The following is a 12,561-nucleotide window of genomic DNA, read 5'->3' as shown; positions in this document are numbered from 1 at the left end:
ACAAACAAACAAACAAACAAACAAACAAACAAACAAACAAGCCTGGAAGCCCATTGCTATCTCAACTGGGGCCAGAGCATAATTAGTGATGACAAAAATCCTTTGGAGCACCTTCTTTTAAAAGATTTAAAAATGCAATTCAGTATGCAATTCAGACCTAAGGCAGAGAAAACTCTCTATCCATTCCTGGTGGTGGTTGTGAAGATGGTTACATTTGTGACATGGATTTAGTAGGGGAGAATCACAGAACGAATTACTCCTTCAGCTGTCATTGTTTATTTATTTATTTTTTACATATTTAAATGTATATGTTGCCATCTCACTATCCAAGAAATAATTTTAATGAACTTCTTCAAAGTGAGACTACAACTTTGTTTTATGAATCTTTCAGTTTCACCCGCTTAAAATCAGGTTTATTAAAAGTCTGCATGTGTTTTTGGTTGCTTGTTGGCTTTTTATATTTTGTTTTGTTTTCACCATAAGAAAAACTAGAACACTATGATGTGATAAACACGCTGAACTTCATGAAAAGTAATTATGCATTTTCAGATTACATTATATTTTGATCTTGAAAAATGATTTCTACCTCAGAATCCACTAACTATATTCCAACACATAGCCTTGTTCTGTCTGTGTTTGATATTCCTAGTGACATGGACTAATATTTATTTATTTATTTATTTATTTTGTCACAACATCATACAAAAAGATTATATAGTATATACACATATAAACATATATAGGAAGAAGAAAAGAAAAACAATAGGACAGGAACGGTAGGCACGTTTGTGCGCTTATGCACGCCCCTTATGGTCCTCTTAGGAATGGGGTGAGGTCAATAGTAGAAAGTTTTTGGTTAAAGCTGTTAGGATTATGGGAAGAGACCACAGAGTCAGGTAAAGTATTCCAAGCACTGATGATTCTGTTGCAGAAGTCGTATTTTCTGCAATCTAGATTAAAGCGGTTTACATTAAGTTTAAATCTATTGGTTGCCCTTGTATTATTGCAATTAAAGCTGAAGTAGTCTTTGACAGGAAGGACATTACAATAGATGATTCTGTGAGTTAAACTTAGGTCTTGTCGAAGGCGACGGAGTTCCAAGTTTTCTAAGCCTAGGATTTCAAGTCTGGTGGGATAATGTATTTTGTTGTTTTCAGAGGAATGGAGAACTCTTCTTGTAAAATATTTCTGGACACGTTCAATTGTATTGATGTCAGAGATGTGGTGAGGGTTCCAAACAGGTGAGCTGTATTCTAGAATTGGTCTAGCAAATGTTTTATATGCTCTGGTTAGTAGTGTGGTGTTTTGGAAAAGAAGCTACATAAAATTAGGTTTACAACTCTTAGAGCTTTTTTGCTATGTAGTTGCAGTGGGCTTTGGCACTTAGATCATTTGACATGAAAACTCCAAGGTCTTTAACGGGATGGGGTCGTCTGTAAGGTAATGTCCATCTAGTATGTACTTAGTTTTAGAGTTCTTTTTCCTATATGTAAGACTGAGCATTTGCTGGTTGAAATTTGGAGCTGCCAATTTTAGACCAAGCGGTTAGATGGTCAAGGTCGTTTTGAATGATAGAAGTGTTGTCTGTGGTGTTAAATAGTTTGACATCGTCAGCAAAGAGAACACAATTACTTGAGATATGGTCACAAAGATCATTAATGTATAGAATAAAGAGTGTTGGTCCAAGGACGCTGCCTTGAGGAACGCCACTCTTGACAGGAACAGGATTTGATAAAGCATTGCCAATTTTGACCACTTGTTGTCTGTTAGACAGAAAAGCAGATATCCATTTGTGGAGGGTCCTGAGATGCCATAGGATGTTAGTTTAAGGAGAAGTTTATCGTGTACTACTGAGTCAAAAGCTTTGCAGAAGTCTATGTAGATTGCATCTATTGATTTGCCTTGATCTAGATTTGAAGTCCATATGTTTTTGCAGTGGAGAAGTTGTAAGGTACATGATAACTTTTGCCTGAAACCAAATTGTTTGTTGGAGAGTAGGTTGTTAGTTTCTAAGTGTGAGGTAATGGATTGATTGATGATAGATTCCATGACTTTGCAGGTGACGCAGCAAAGGGAGATCGGTCTGTAGTTTTCGACTAAGCTGGGGTCTCCTTTTTTGAAGATGGGGATGACTGTGGCTAGTGACCAAAGTTTGGGAAGAGAACTGGTAGTGAAAGCTTTATCAAAGATAATACTTAGGGGTTCAGCTATATTAATGGAAAGTTTTTAAGAAATATGCACATAGACCATCAGGTCCAATAGAAAGCGATGGTTTTAAGTTGTGAAGAGCTTTACCAACGTTGTCTTCTGTGAAATCTATATGAGTTAAATCATCATAGTCATTGCTGGTTCGTTTGTGGAATGTTGGATATGTGTTATCGGAGTTAACAAAAACTGAGCCAAAGAAAATGTTGAAGAGGTTTGCTTTGACTGTTTCGTCATTGCATTCTTTGTTGTTAGAATCTTTTAGTGGTGGGATGGATCTTGAATCTTTAAGTTTACTGTTGACAAAATTATAAAAGGCACGATTGGAATTTGTGCGTAGAAGGTTTTCTTCTTGCTTGGTGTGGTAATTTGTGCATTCAGTTTTAATTTGGTTGCATATGTTTCTGTAACGGTTTCTGAAGTTTGTAACATAGCCTTTTTTGTTTCTTTTCCAGAGGATTTTTTTGATTGAAGCTTTTTATTGATATGGGTAGTTTGTTTTCTTGGACATGGTAGTCATTCGTGGTACATATAATTTTAATCACTCTATTGATTTCAAGTAGGAAGATTCTATAGAGGTCATCAGCGGTTATGCAGGTTGCAAACAGATTTTGCCAGTTCAGAAGTGAAAGATCGTTGTTTATAAGGTCGTAATTGGCTTTCTTGAAGTTGTAGTTGGGAGTTCTGGTGTTATGGCGAATTAAGTATGGACGTATATTGAGACGAAAATCAATCATGCAGTGGTCACTGTTTGAAAAAGGTTCTTTAATTTGTATTCCGTAAATTGAGTTTGGATTGTTGCAGAAGATGAGGTCAAGGCAGTTGTTGAGTCTTGTATTGTTAGTTACAAGTTGTTCAAGACCTAGGTTTGTAACAGCGTTGTATAGTGTAGTATGGATTGGGTCAGTTGAACATTCATTGGTTGTCCAGTTAATGAGAGGTAGATTTAAGTCACCAAGGAAGATAAGAGGGTATGGGCAAGAGGTAGTCCATGTTAGCATTGAGGTTAGCATATTTGCGTGGGTAATGTCATAGTCGGGGGCTCTGTAGCATAGTAAGAATCGAAGAGTAGTGTCAAGGGATAGGTCGCATACTATGGTTTCAGGAAGAGAGAGTTTATGTGCTACTTGGATATTTTTTAGATTCAGTGTCTTTTTGTAAAAGATAGCCACTCCACCACCTCTTGGTTTACCCGATCTGATCGATAGACTTGATATTCTTTGTTTGAGATAATGGAGTCAGGAAGGGATGAATTCAGCCATGTTTCGCAAACAAAAATGATATCAAATGTGCCACTGTTTAATAAGAGGATAAATTCAGGTAATTTGTTGACTATGCTTCTTGCATTTATCAATTTGCATTTGAGATCTGATACTAAATCTGGTGTCTGAAGTAACTGTTCCATTTTTCATAAAGGCAGTGTTTGTCCTGTCTTGACAGAATTAATTCCCCGCCCACTCCCAACAAACAAACAAACAAACAAACAAACAAACAAACAAGCCTGGAAGCCCATTGCTATCTCAACTGGGGCCAGAGCATAATTAGTGATGACAAAAATCCTTTGGAGCACCTTCTTTTAAAAGATTTAAAAATGCAATTCAGTATGCAATTCAGACCTAAGGCAGAGAAAACTCTCTATCCATTCCTGGTGGTGGTTGTGAAGATGGTTACATTTGTGACATGGATTTAGTAGGGGAGAATCACAGAACGAATTACTCCTTCAGCTGTCATTGTTTATTTATTTATTTTTTACATATTTAAATGTATATGTTGCCATCTCACTATCCAAAGAAATAATTTTAATGAACTTCTTCAAAGTGAGACTACAACTTTGTTTTATGAATCTTTCAGTTTCACCCGCTTAAAATCAGGTTTATTAAAAGTCTGCATGTGTTTTTGGTTGCTTGTTGGCTTTTTATATTTTGTTTTGTTTTCACCATAAGAAAAACTAGAACACTATGATGTGATAAACACGCTGAACTTCATGAAAAGTAATTATGCATTTTCAGATTACATTATATTTTGATCTTGAAAAATGATTTCTACCTCAGAATCCACTAACTATATTCCAACACATAGCCTTGTTCTGTCTGTGTTTGATATTCCTAGTGACATGGACTAGTATGTATCTCTAGCCATTAGTAAACCAGAATCGGTCAGATGAAGAGATTCTGAAGGATCAGATGAAGGGAGGCAAGATGACAAATAAATATATTGTTTACAATTCCTAAGTTAAAAACTTGGACCCAGTTAATAAATGATTTGTGGGACAGTTGAAAATAATAGAGTAGCTACATAAAAATTATCAAATGTTTACAACTAAAAGGGGTTATAAGAGCTGGGAGGGGGGAATGAAGGAAACAACATAAAGTTGAAATATATTGATGATTCATGAGAATACATAATTACCCAAAACCACACATGTAGATAAAGAAGTTGCAGTGAAAACAAGTTTATACAACTCTTTTTCCAGATGGCTAGGCTGTCGAAGAACAAGTGTATGATTTCAGCAGAGATCTGTTTATCCCTGTATCCTATTTTTCCTTCTCCCTTCTGTCCCCATCTCAAGACGATGAGCAATAAGCAACACATAGCACTCATTTCCTACTGTTTTTTTATACAGTGTTGCTTCTTCCAGCCCACTGAGGCTCTAAACTACACAACACAGATGGATCCATGGAAGATATTGAATTGGACACTGTACAAGTTATGCACACTCGTCCCACCTACTGTTTATTTTCCTATTCAATGAATAGCTAAGATCTGTATCACAGCAAACCTATCATAATATCTGACCCAAAGTCGGGGTGGAGGTGGCAGAAGAGTAGTAGTAGAAGAAGAAACAAGAAGCCTTTAAACTGTCTACCTTACGCATTTCTTAAAAGGTCCCTAAGAGGGCATGCATAAGCACACCAGCGTGCCTACTGTCCCTGTCCTACTGTCCCCATTAAAATGTAAGCATTTTATGTGTTTATGGCTATGTTTTGCCTATTTATAGCCATTTATTTGTGCCATTTTTTTCATGTGTCCATGTCTATGTCTATACTGATACTTGTTTCCTTATACTTGTTGATAAACAAATAAATAAATAAATTCTTTTTTTTTTATTTGCATTTATATCCCGCCCTTCTCCGAAGACTCAGGGTGGCTTACATTATGTCAAGCAATAGTCTTCATCCATTTGTATATTATATACAAAGTCAACTTATTGCCCCCAACAATCTGGGTCCTCATTTTACCTACCTTATAAAGGATGGAAGGCTGAGTCAACCTTGGGCCTGGTGGGACTTGAACCTGCAGTAATTGCAAGCAAGCTGCTGTTAATAACAGACTGCATTAGTCTGTTGAGCCACCAGAGCCCCCTTTTTGTAGTACCAGTAACTCTGAAATTAATATAACATTATTTGGATTTGAGGCAGCATATAATAATGTTAGGATTCATTTTATTATTGGGCAGCATCATAACTATTTTTAAATAAATAGAGTTCCTTGATGACTATTTATTATAGAGGAAGCTGCCTCCACTTATTCCAGTCCCCTCCTAGTATTACTATCTTGATGAATCTGATATGACTGTTCTTTCTAAAGTAATGGAATTTTTACTTTTACCCATAGGATGAACTTTAGAAAGTGTTTAATCAGAGATTTTATGCTCCAGAGGACCTTCGGAACTCAACTAATTTGGAAAGCTGATATTCTGAAGCCAAAATAGCAACTTAGTTATTAAAGGCAATTATCTGTGCAGGAAAGAGGGGAAAAGTCTTCAAATCTTTTCCTTTCAAATCTCAAGTGCCTAATACATGACTCTGCATGAATCAGAGGGATTTATTTGATTCCCCTCGCTGACCTCCACCAGGAAATTTTATTTTTCCTTTTCAAATATATTATTTCTCTATTACTCACCTGGACCTTTCTCTTTTTCCTTTTTTTTTGGGGGGGGGGATGTCTTTTTACAATTAGCTCTTCTTTTGTTACATCTGTCTTACAAAATACATTGAAAGAATCATGCTTAAACATAATAAAAAGTGAGCTCTGCTTTTCCTTTTTTTTTCTTTTAGAAAACTTGTATTTTAGTTTTTATTATATTTACTATTTGACTTTGTCTAAAAAAACAACAGGTTTTTCTTTCTGTGAGAGAAATACATAGGCAGAGAGAAAATACTTAAAGAAACTATAGTCTTTGAAATCTGCAGAAAATGACACCCTAACAGTAAGACTTTTCTGGAACAAATATAGCGATAATGGAATTGTGCTTTTCATGAGCAGGAAAGCTGAGGAAAACTCGGGTAGTAGCCTAGAAAAATGTTTAGTAGGAATTTGAAGTTTAGGTTATTTAAGGAATTTGACAACAAAAGAATCTCAGAAGCAACATTATTAAGTAGATAAAAAGCACTACAACAAGGAAAATTTAATTTTCTCCTACTGCTTAAATAGGAATAGAGATGCATTACAGCCATGTACATATACCTCCTGTAAACTGACTGAAACCAAATGGCAGTGGGTTATCTGGGAAAAGGAGGCATTCGCCATCTGATAGGCCCTCATAACATGGCACCAGCTCCTAGAGGGTAGTAATGTGCCATTCGAGGTGTAGACAGATCATACAAATCTTGAGGCCTTCCAGGCCCCATAGTGGTTGCCACCCAAAAAGGTGTGGTGGGCGCAGTACTTCCAATGTTTCTGGTTTAGGTTGAAGTACATCCCTGGGGGAAAAACATCCTGGTGGATGTGTTGTCTTGGATGCCACAGTACAATGGTTACAGGGAGGAAGTGGTACATGCCATTATCCTCCCAGCACGGCAACAGGCTGCGCAGCTTTCTGCCTGGCAACCAGTCATAAGTGCCAACGACCTGACCAATCAGTTGCAAACTGACCTTACAACAGACCTTTGGTTCCTGGAACACTGAACTCTGCTCACCCACTGGGATGGGATAGCATGGAAAGGCAGTAAGCTGTACATACCCCAATCCCTGAGACCAGATTTACTATAAAGGTCATGATATAAAATGGGTGGACATTTCAGATTCCCCAAAACCCTGCATTTAGCCAAATGACAGTTCTGGTGGCCCAGAATGCCACATTACACGGAGTACGTTAAAAACTGCATGATCTGCACAACCGCAAAACCCTGCATAGGGAAGCCCCCTGGCCCTCTACAGTCCGTGGCCCGTCCCATTCAGCCATAGACTTCATTTTCTGTTGTTTTTATTTTTTAGATCCCACTGATATCAGTGTATTGGAATTGTTTGGGATTCTGTTTTGGGCTAACTCTATGTCAGAGATGACACAATATGGTGTAAATTGCCTCTTTCCTTATCTTGGCTGCTGTTCAAAACAGATCTGGCAAATGTCTATGCCGTTTTATCTCTACTGTCTGCTGGTCATTAGTATGCTTTGAAAGCAGGAGATCTTTACACTTTCTGACAACATAAAGTAAATTGGGCTTCATCCCAATTCTGTCCCAGCAGCACATTAAGATTCCATTGAGCTATAAAGCAGTTAAATATAAGCCATATTTATTTAAATAAATATAACCTCAATACATGAAAATCTGGATTCAATTCTCTGACTGAAGAAACTTGAATATTACAAGTAGAATGTAACTTACAAAGAATTTGATATAGTCATTATATACTTTTCAGACCTGCCTTAGCTTGAACCTCTAAGTAAGAATGATCCTTAATTCCATTTATTAAGAAAGGTATACTTTACTAGAAGTCAAGTGAAATTACAATAATGCCTAATCAGAACTGAAAACTGTGCACCCAAATCACCAAGTCTAACTCTTCTCTCCCCTAGTTGCCTCCATACTTCCCCCCCCCACATGTCCAAACAAATTCAAACAAGATGTTCTTAGAACAACTAAGTCCTATCTTATTTCAATAACAAAGCCCACTTTTGGACACATCTTTACTTGCACTCACCAATAGGATTGTATTTACAAATGCTATCATGAATTCATGATTATAAAATGTTTAAAGATTCAGTTTGGAGCAGGGAGGGGCACTTACTTGGGAAAGCAATTTCCCAATTCTCCTGTACAGATCAAAGCTGATAAACCCAGCATTTTTCTGGGACAACAATGTGGACTTATACCACTGGCAAGTCAGTTGTGGATTTTCTTTATAATACTTCCTTTATCAGTTTTATTCATTAGAAACACATAGAAAATGTATTTTTCATGCAATCAAAAAAAATATGAAGCTTTATTAGATTCAGCTATGGAAATTATATGAATCACAGTTATATATAGTTTTTTAATAAATAAAGATTCATTTAGAAACTCTATCTGTTCTTTTTAAAGTATTATTTTTTTTCAAAAAAACCTGAAAGAACTATTTATGGAATTAGATTTGGGGATAATACATAAGATAGAAGGACAAAAAGAAAGGGAGGGAACTAAAAAATTCTTCAGGAATTCTAAAAGCCAGAAAAAAGGGACATTGAGTTTGTTCACATACCCTACAAATTTCAGGTCACCCAGTTCAGGTTTTCTTAAGAAAAAAATATTTTGAGTTTGTATATGCAAAGTTTCAGGTATGCAGGATACACACACACACACACACACACACACACACACACACACACACACAGATATCTTACAAATATTTTTCTGAAATAAAAAATTTAAATGAAAAACATAAAAGGAAGAAATGAAATAAAAAGAATGGTATATAAAGGGCTTACTTACTGCTCATTCCCACAAGCCATTTGTAGCATTACGAAAACTGATCAAACTGTTTTGTGCTAATATTGTAAAAGCCCTTTAGACAGAATACAAAAATATGCAAGAGAGTTATATTAACAAAACTGATAGGCATCCTGGTTCTTTATATTTTATAAGCTGTAGTAAATCTAGTAGTCTTAACATGTTTAAGTACACAATAGATTAAACAATACAAATACATGCTGGGCTGCTGCTGCATTCACATGATCTTCATTTTCAATGTTCTGTGATAAGTTTCCCAGCTAGACTCACAATCCTTCACTCCCTCTCACACAGCAGCAGCCACTTATCTGCCTGCCGGGAAGAGAAGGGAAGGGAAATGTCTGATGCTCTCTGCCAGATTTCCACAAGGAAACACAGTGGGGAAGCTGGAAGGAAGACGAGAAATTGTTCCTGCTCCCACTGCTTTTTTACCCACCCTTGGTTTCTATTTCTCTGTTTAAGTAAGGAAATATTTTTGAAGTGATGGCATAATGGGACATGGGTTACCTGGTATATTTTAAAACTCAGGTTCAGAATACTAGTATGGGTTTTTTTACATTTCTTATTAAAATATTGTACAAATTGTAAAAGTAACTATTAATTAAAAACAGTCACAACAACAATTCAATAAAATTTAATTCACTTGGCCCATGCAAGATTATTTAGCTTTGTATTTATCTTGTGGCCCATCACACCACAGAGCCAATTTGATTATCTTAGTTGAAGCAAAAAGCAGTAAGGCACTTTATATTGGTTTGAAATGTTCCCCTAGGCAAAAGAAGCTTCTATGCATCACTTCTATTGTTACCATGGCCAGAGTAGGGTTCATTTAATTATCAGCAAGTACAATTTGATCAAACGCTATCTCAGTATTAAGGAAAAAATAGGGGTCTTATACTATTTACATAATTGATGATCGCTGGGCAAAGTAAACTCTTCATCCTCTAGAAGATAAATGAGCAAATAAAAAATACATTTTCAGAATCTTCAAACAGCATAAATATAAGTATGTTTAAATGCAATCAAAACAAACAGAACAAAATAATAATCATGAAACCTTTTAGAACTTGTACCTGACCCCTGAGCATGCACTAAGGCATCCATCTTGATAACAATTCATCTCAGAGGGAATCTGTCTGGACAATAAAAGATGACAGCATTTAAAGTTTGAAGGAATCGGTTTACATTTTTTCTCATAAAGAAAACACCAACTTTTTCTAAGTAAGTCACAGTTCCTGACTATAAGTGCCAGCTAGGTTTAAAGACTAATGTGCCCAAAGGCAGGTGTGGAGATTGGAGAAGTAGATGAAGCAATGTAGACAATGATGATAAAAAGAAACCAGTGAAGAAGTGCTTGAAATTCCCTTATCAAGGCTTGTATAAACATATTGTCCCAGACTCTTCCTGACTGATTGGAGTCTAGGTTATTTGTCAGGCACTGAATAGAGCTGTTGGATTTGCTTATATAAGGAAAAGAAAGGACCAGAATCTTCACAAGCAGGGTTTGCTGTTTGCTGAGGCTGGGATATCCATTGAGTCTGCTGGTATGAAGTAGAATCAGAAATTCTTCTTGTCAAACTTAGATTTCTTGAAATCTAAGTCTATTCTTTTTTTTATTATTATTAAAAAAGTTTTACAAAAATTTTTACCACTTAATTCCCCGCATCCCTCCCCTCCTCCCTCTCTCTTTCCCCCTCCATCCCACCCTTCCCTCCACCCACCCCCAGGACTTCCCAGAGCAGAATACAATTTATTGCATCTATCAATCATAAGCTAAATTACACCAATAAACCATAATTCATAACTCTCCTCTCCCTTTAAAACCTTAACTCCCCTTTCCCTTATCAAATACATTAATACAATACAATTCTTACAATCACTCTTAAACTATTTAACATTTCAATCTAAAATTTGGCTTAAATGTGGTTGATCCAATTTTTCGTTCCAGTGTATATCTTCCTTGTAGATTTTTTGAGTACATTCAAGTTTCTGTTTTCTTTCTTAAGTCCATTAAAATCCAATCTTCAAATCCATTAAGTCCATTAAAATTAGACCAATCTTCAAATATAAGCAGTGCTACATCTTCCAATATATCAGTAACAAAAGTCCAACTACCAATATTGGATTTAAAGTCAGTTTAGTCCTTATTATTCTTCAAAATAATGTCTTATATGATCCACCAAATTTATAATTCTCTCATACTTGTTAACAAATAATATCATTTTTCAATCCTTAATACTCCATCTCTTATTCTAATACCATTTAATTTTAATCCACATTCTTTCCCATACTTCCATCACTTTATGTCAAACCTTAAAATTATTAATTCAAACAATACCATTTACATTTAATCCTAATTATTCCCCCTATTTCATCACTATAAATTACCAGGTATTTTATAACCATTTTTCATACATTCCCTAATAAAATATTTCTTTCTATTTTTATCAAGACTCTCCCAAATCAAATAATACAATTATTAACAATTCAACCATATATAAACCAATAGCCTCACATTGCAAGTTCAAACAAATACATATAAATTTTTAACAATTATCCAATAACTATCCTTACAAAAACTATATATAACTTAACCTTTCTTCTTATATTATATTCAATTTCAATTATAATTTATCCTTTCCCATAAGAGAAAACTCTTTTTATATAGCACCATTTTTTATTTGCTCTTTGTACCTTTCTAGTAGTTACCCACCCCTTTTGTTCCTCTACTTCGCCTATTTTTCCTACTATATCTTCTTCAGCAATTGCAGGCCCCTCTTTACCTTGTATTTGTTCTACTTCCTTCTCCCACCCTTTTGCCTTCTCGTCTACCTCAGCTCGGCTGCTCACCTCTCCCTCCTGGGGGAACAGTTTCCGAGCCGCCAGACAGCCGATTTGCGCTGTCTGAGCAGCTCTACAGATCATGGGGCTGGTGATCTAAAAAAGACTGCCATCAACGATGCAGAGCCACAGGAAGTCCTCTAAATCTAAGTCTATTCTTGAGACAGCTTCGACATATAGTGTTCCCTCTTACTCCAGATATTTTTCCTAATACACTTCATGCTTCTGAATCTGCACTTGTAAAAGCTTCAGGGTTGTTGGGGCACAATCAAGGGGAAAAAATGCTGATAATCTTAAAGTTGGTTGTAGTTCAGATCATCTTAAGTGTTTAAAGGTTATTTGTTAACTCAAAGGTTATTTTATTAACAAGAGACCTTTGAAATACCAAAAAGCTTTGAAGAGCTATTCAAGATGAAATGATGTTCTGTTCATGATACAGAACCACATGATATCTATTTTCATTGGTTACTGAGATCCCACATTCTTAGAGTTGGGCAATTATGAATAGAGAAATGGGATATTTATAAAGTCTTTGCAATTTATCTACAATATAATAACATGGTGAGTAAGATTAGGTTTATCCTTTAGGCTAGGATCTTGCTGAGAAATCAGTTATCAAAGTCAACTGTTTATGAAATCAGTTCTGAAATACAATAAAATCTATGTTTCTGTCAAGTCTTTCTAATTATATAATGATATGTTAATTGTTTCAGAATTATCCATTCTCCATTGTAACCTATCCCCAGTTTGTGCTAGATGATGTGGATCTATGTTTTTGTGTTTTCCACTTAAAGTCTTGAATATA

This window comes from Ahaetulla prasina, chromosome 8 (assembly GCF_028640845.1).
Source record: "Ahaetulla prasina isolate Xishuangbanna chromosome 8, ASM2864084v1, whole genome shotgun sequence".
Classification (NCBI taxonomy): Eukaryota; Metazoa; Chordata; class Lepidosauria; order Squamata; family Colubridae; genus Ahaetulla; species Ahaetulla prasina.
This window is presented reverse-complemented; position numbering follows the sequence as displayed.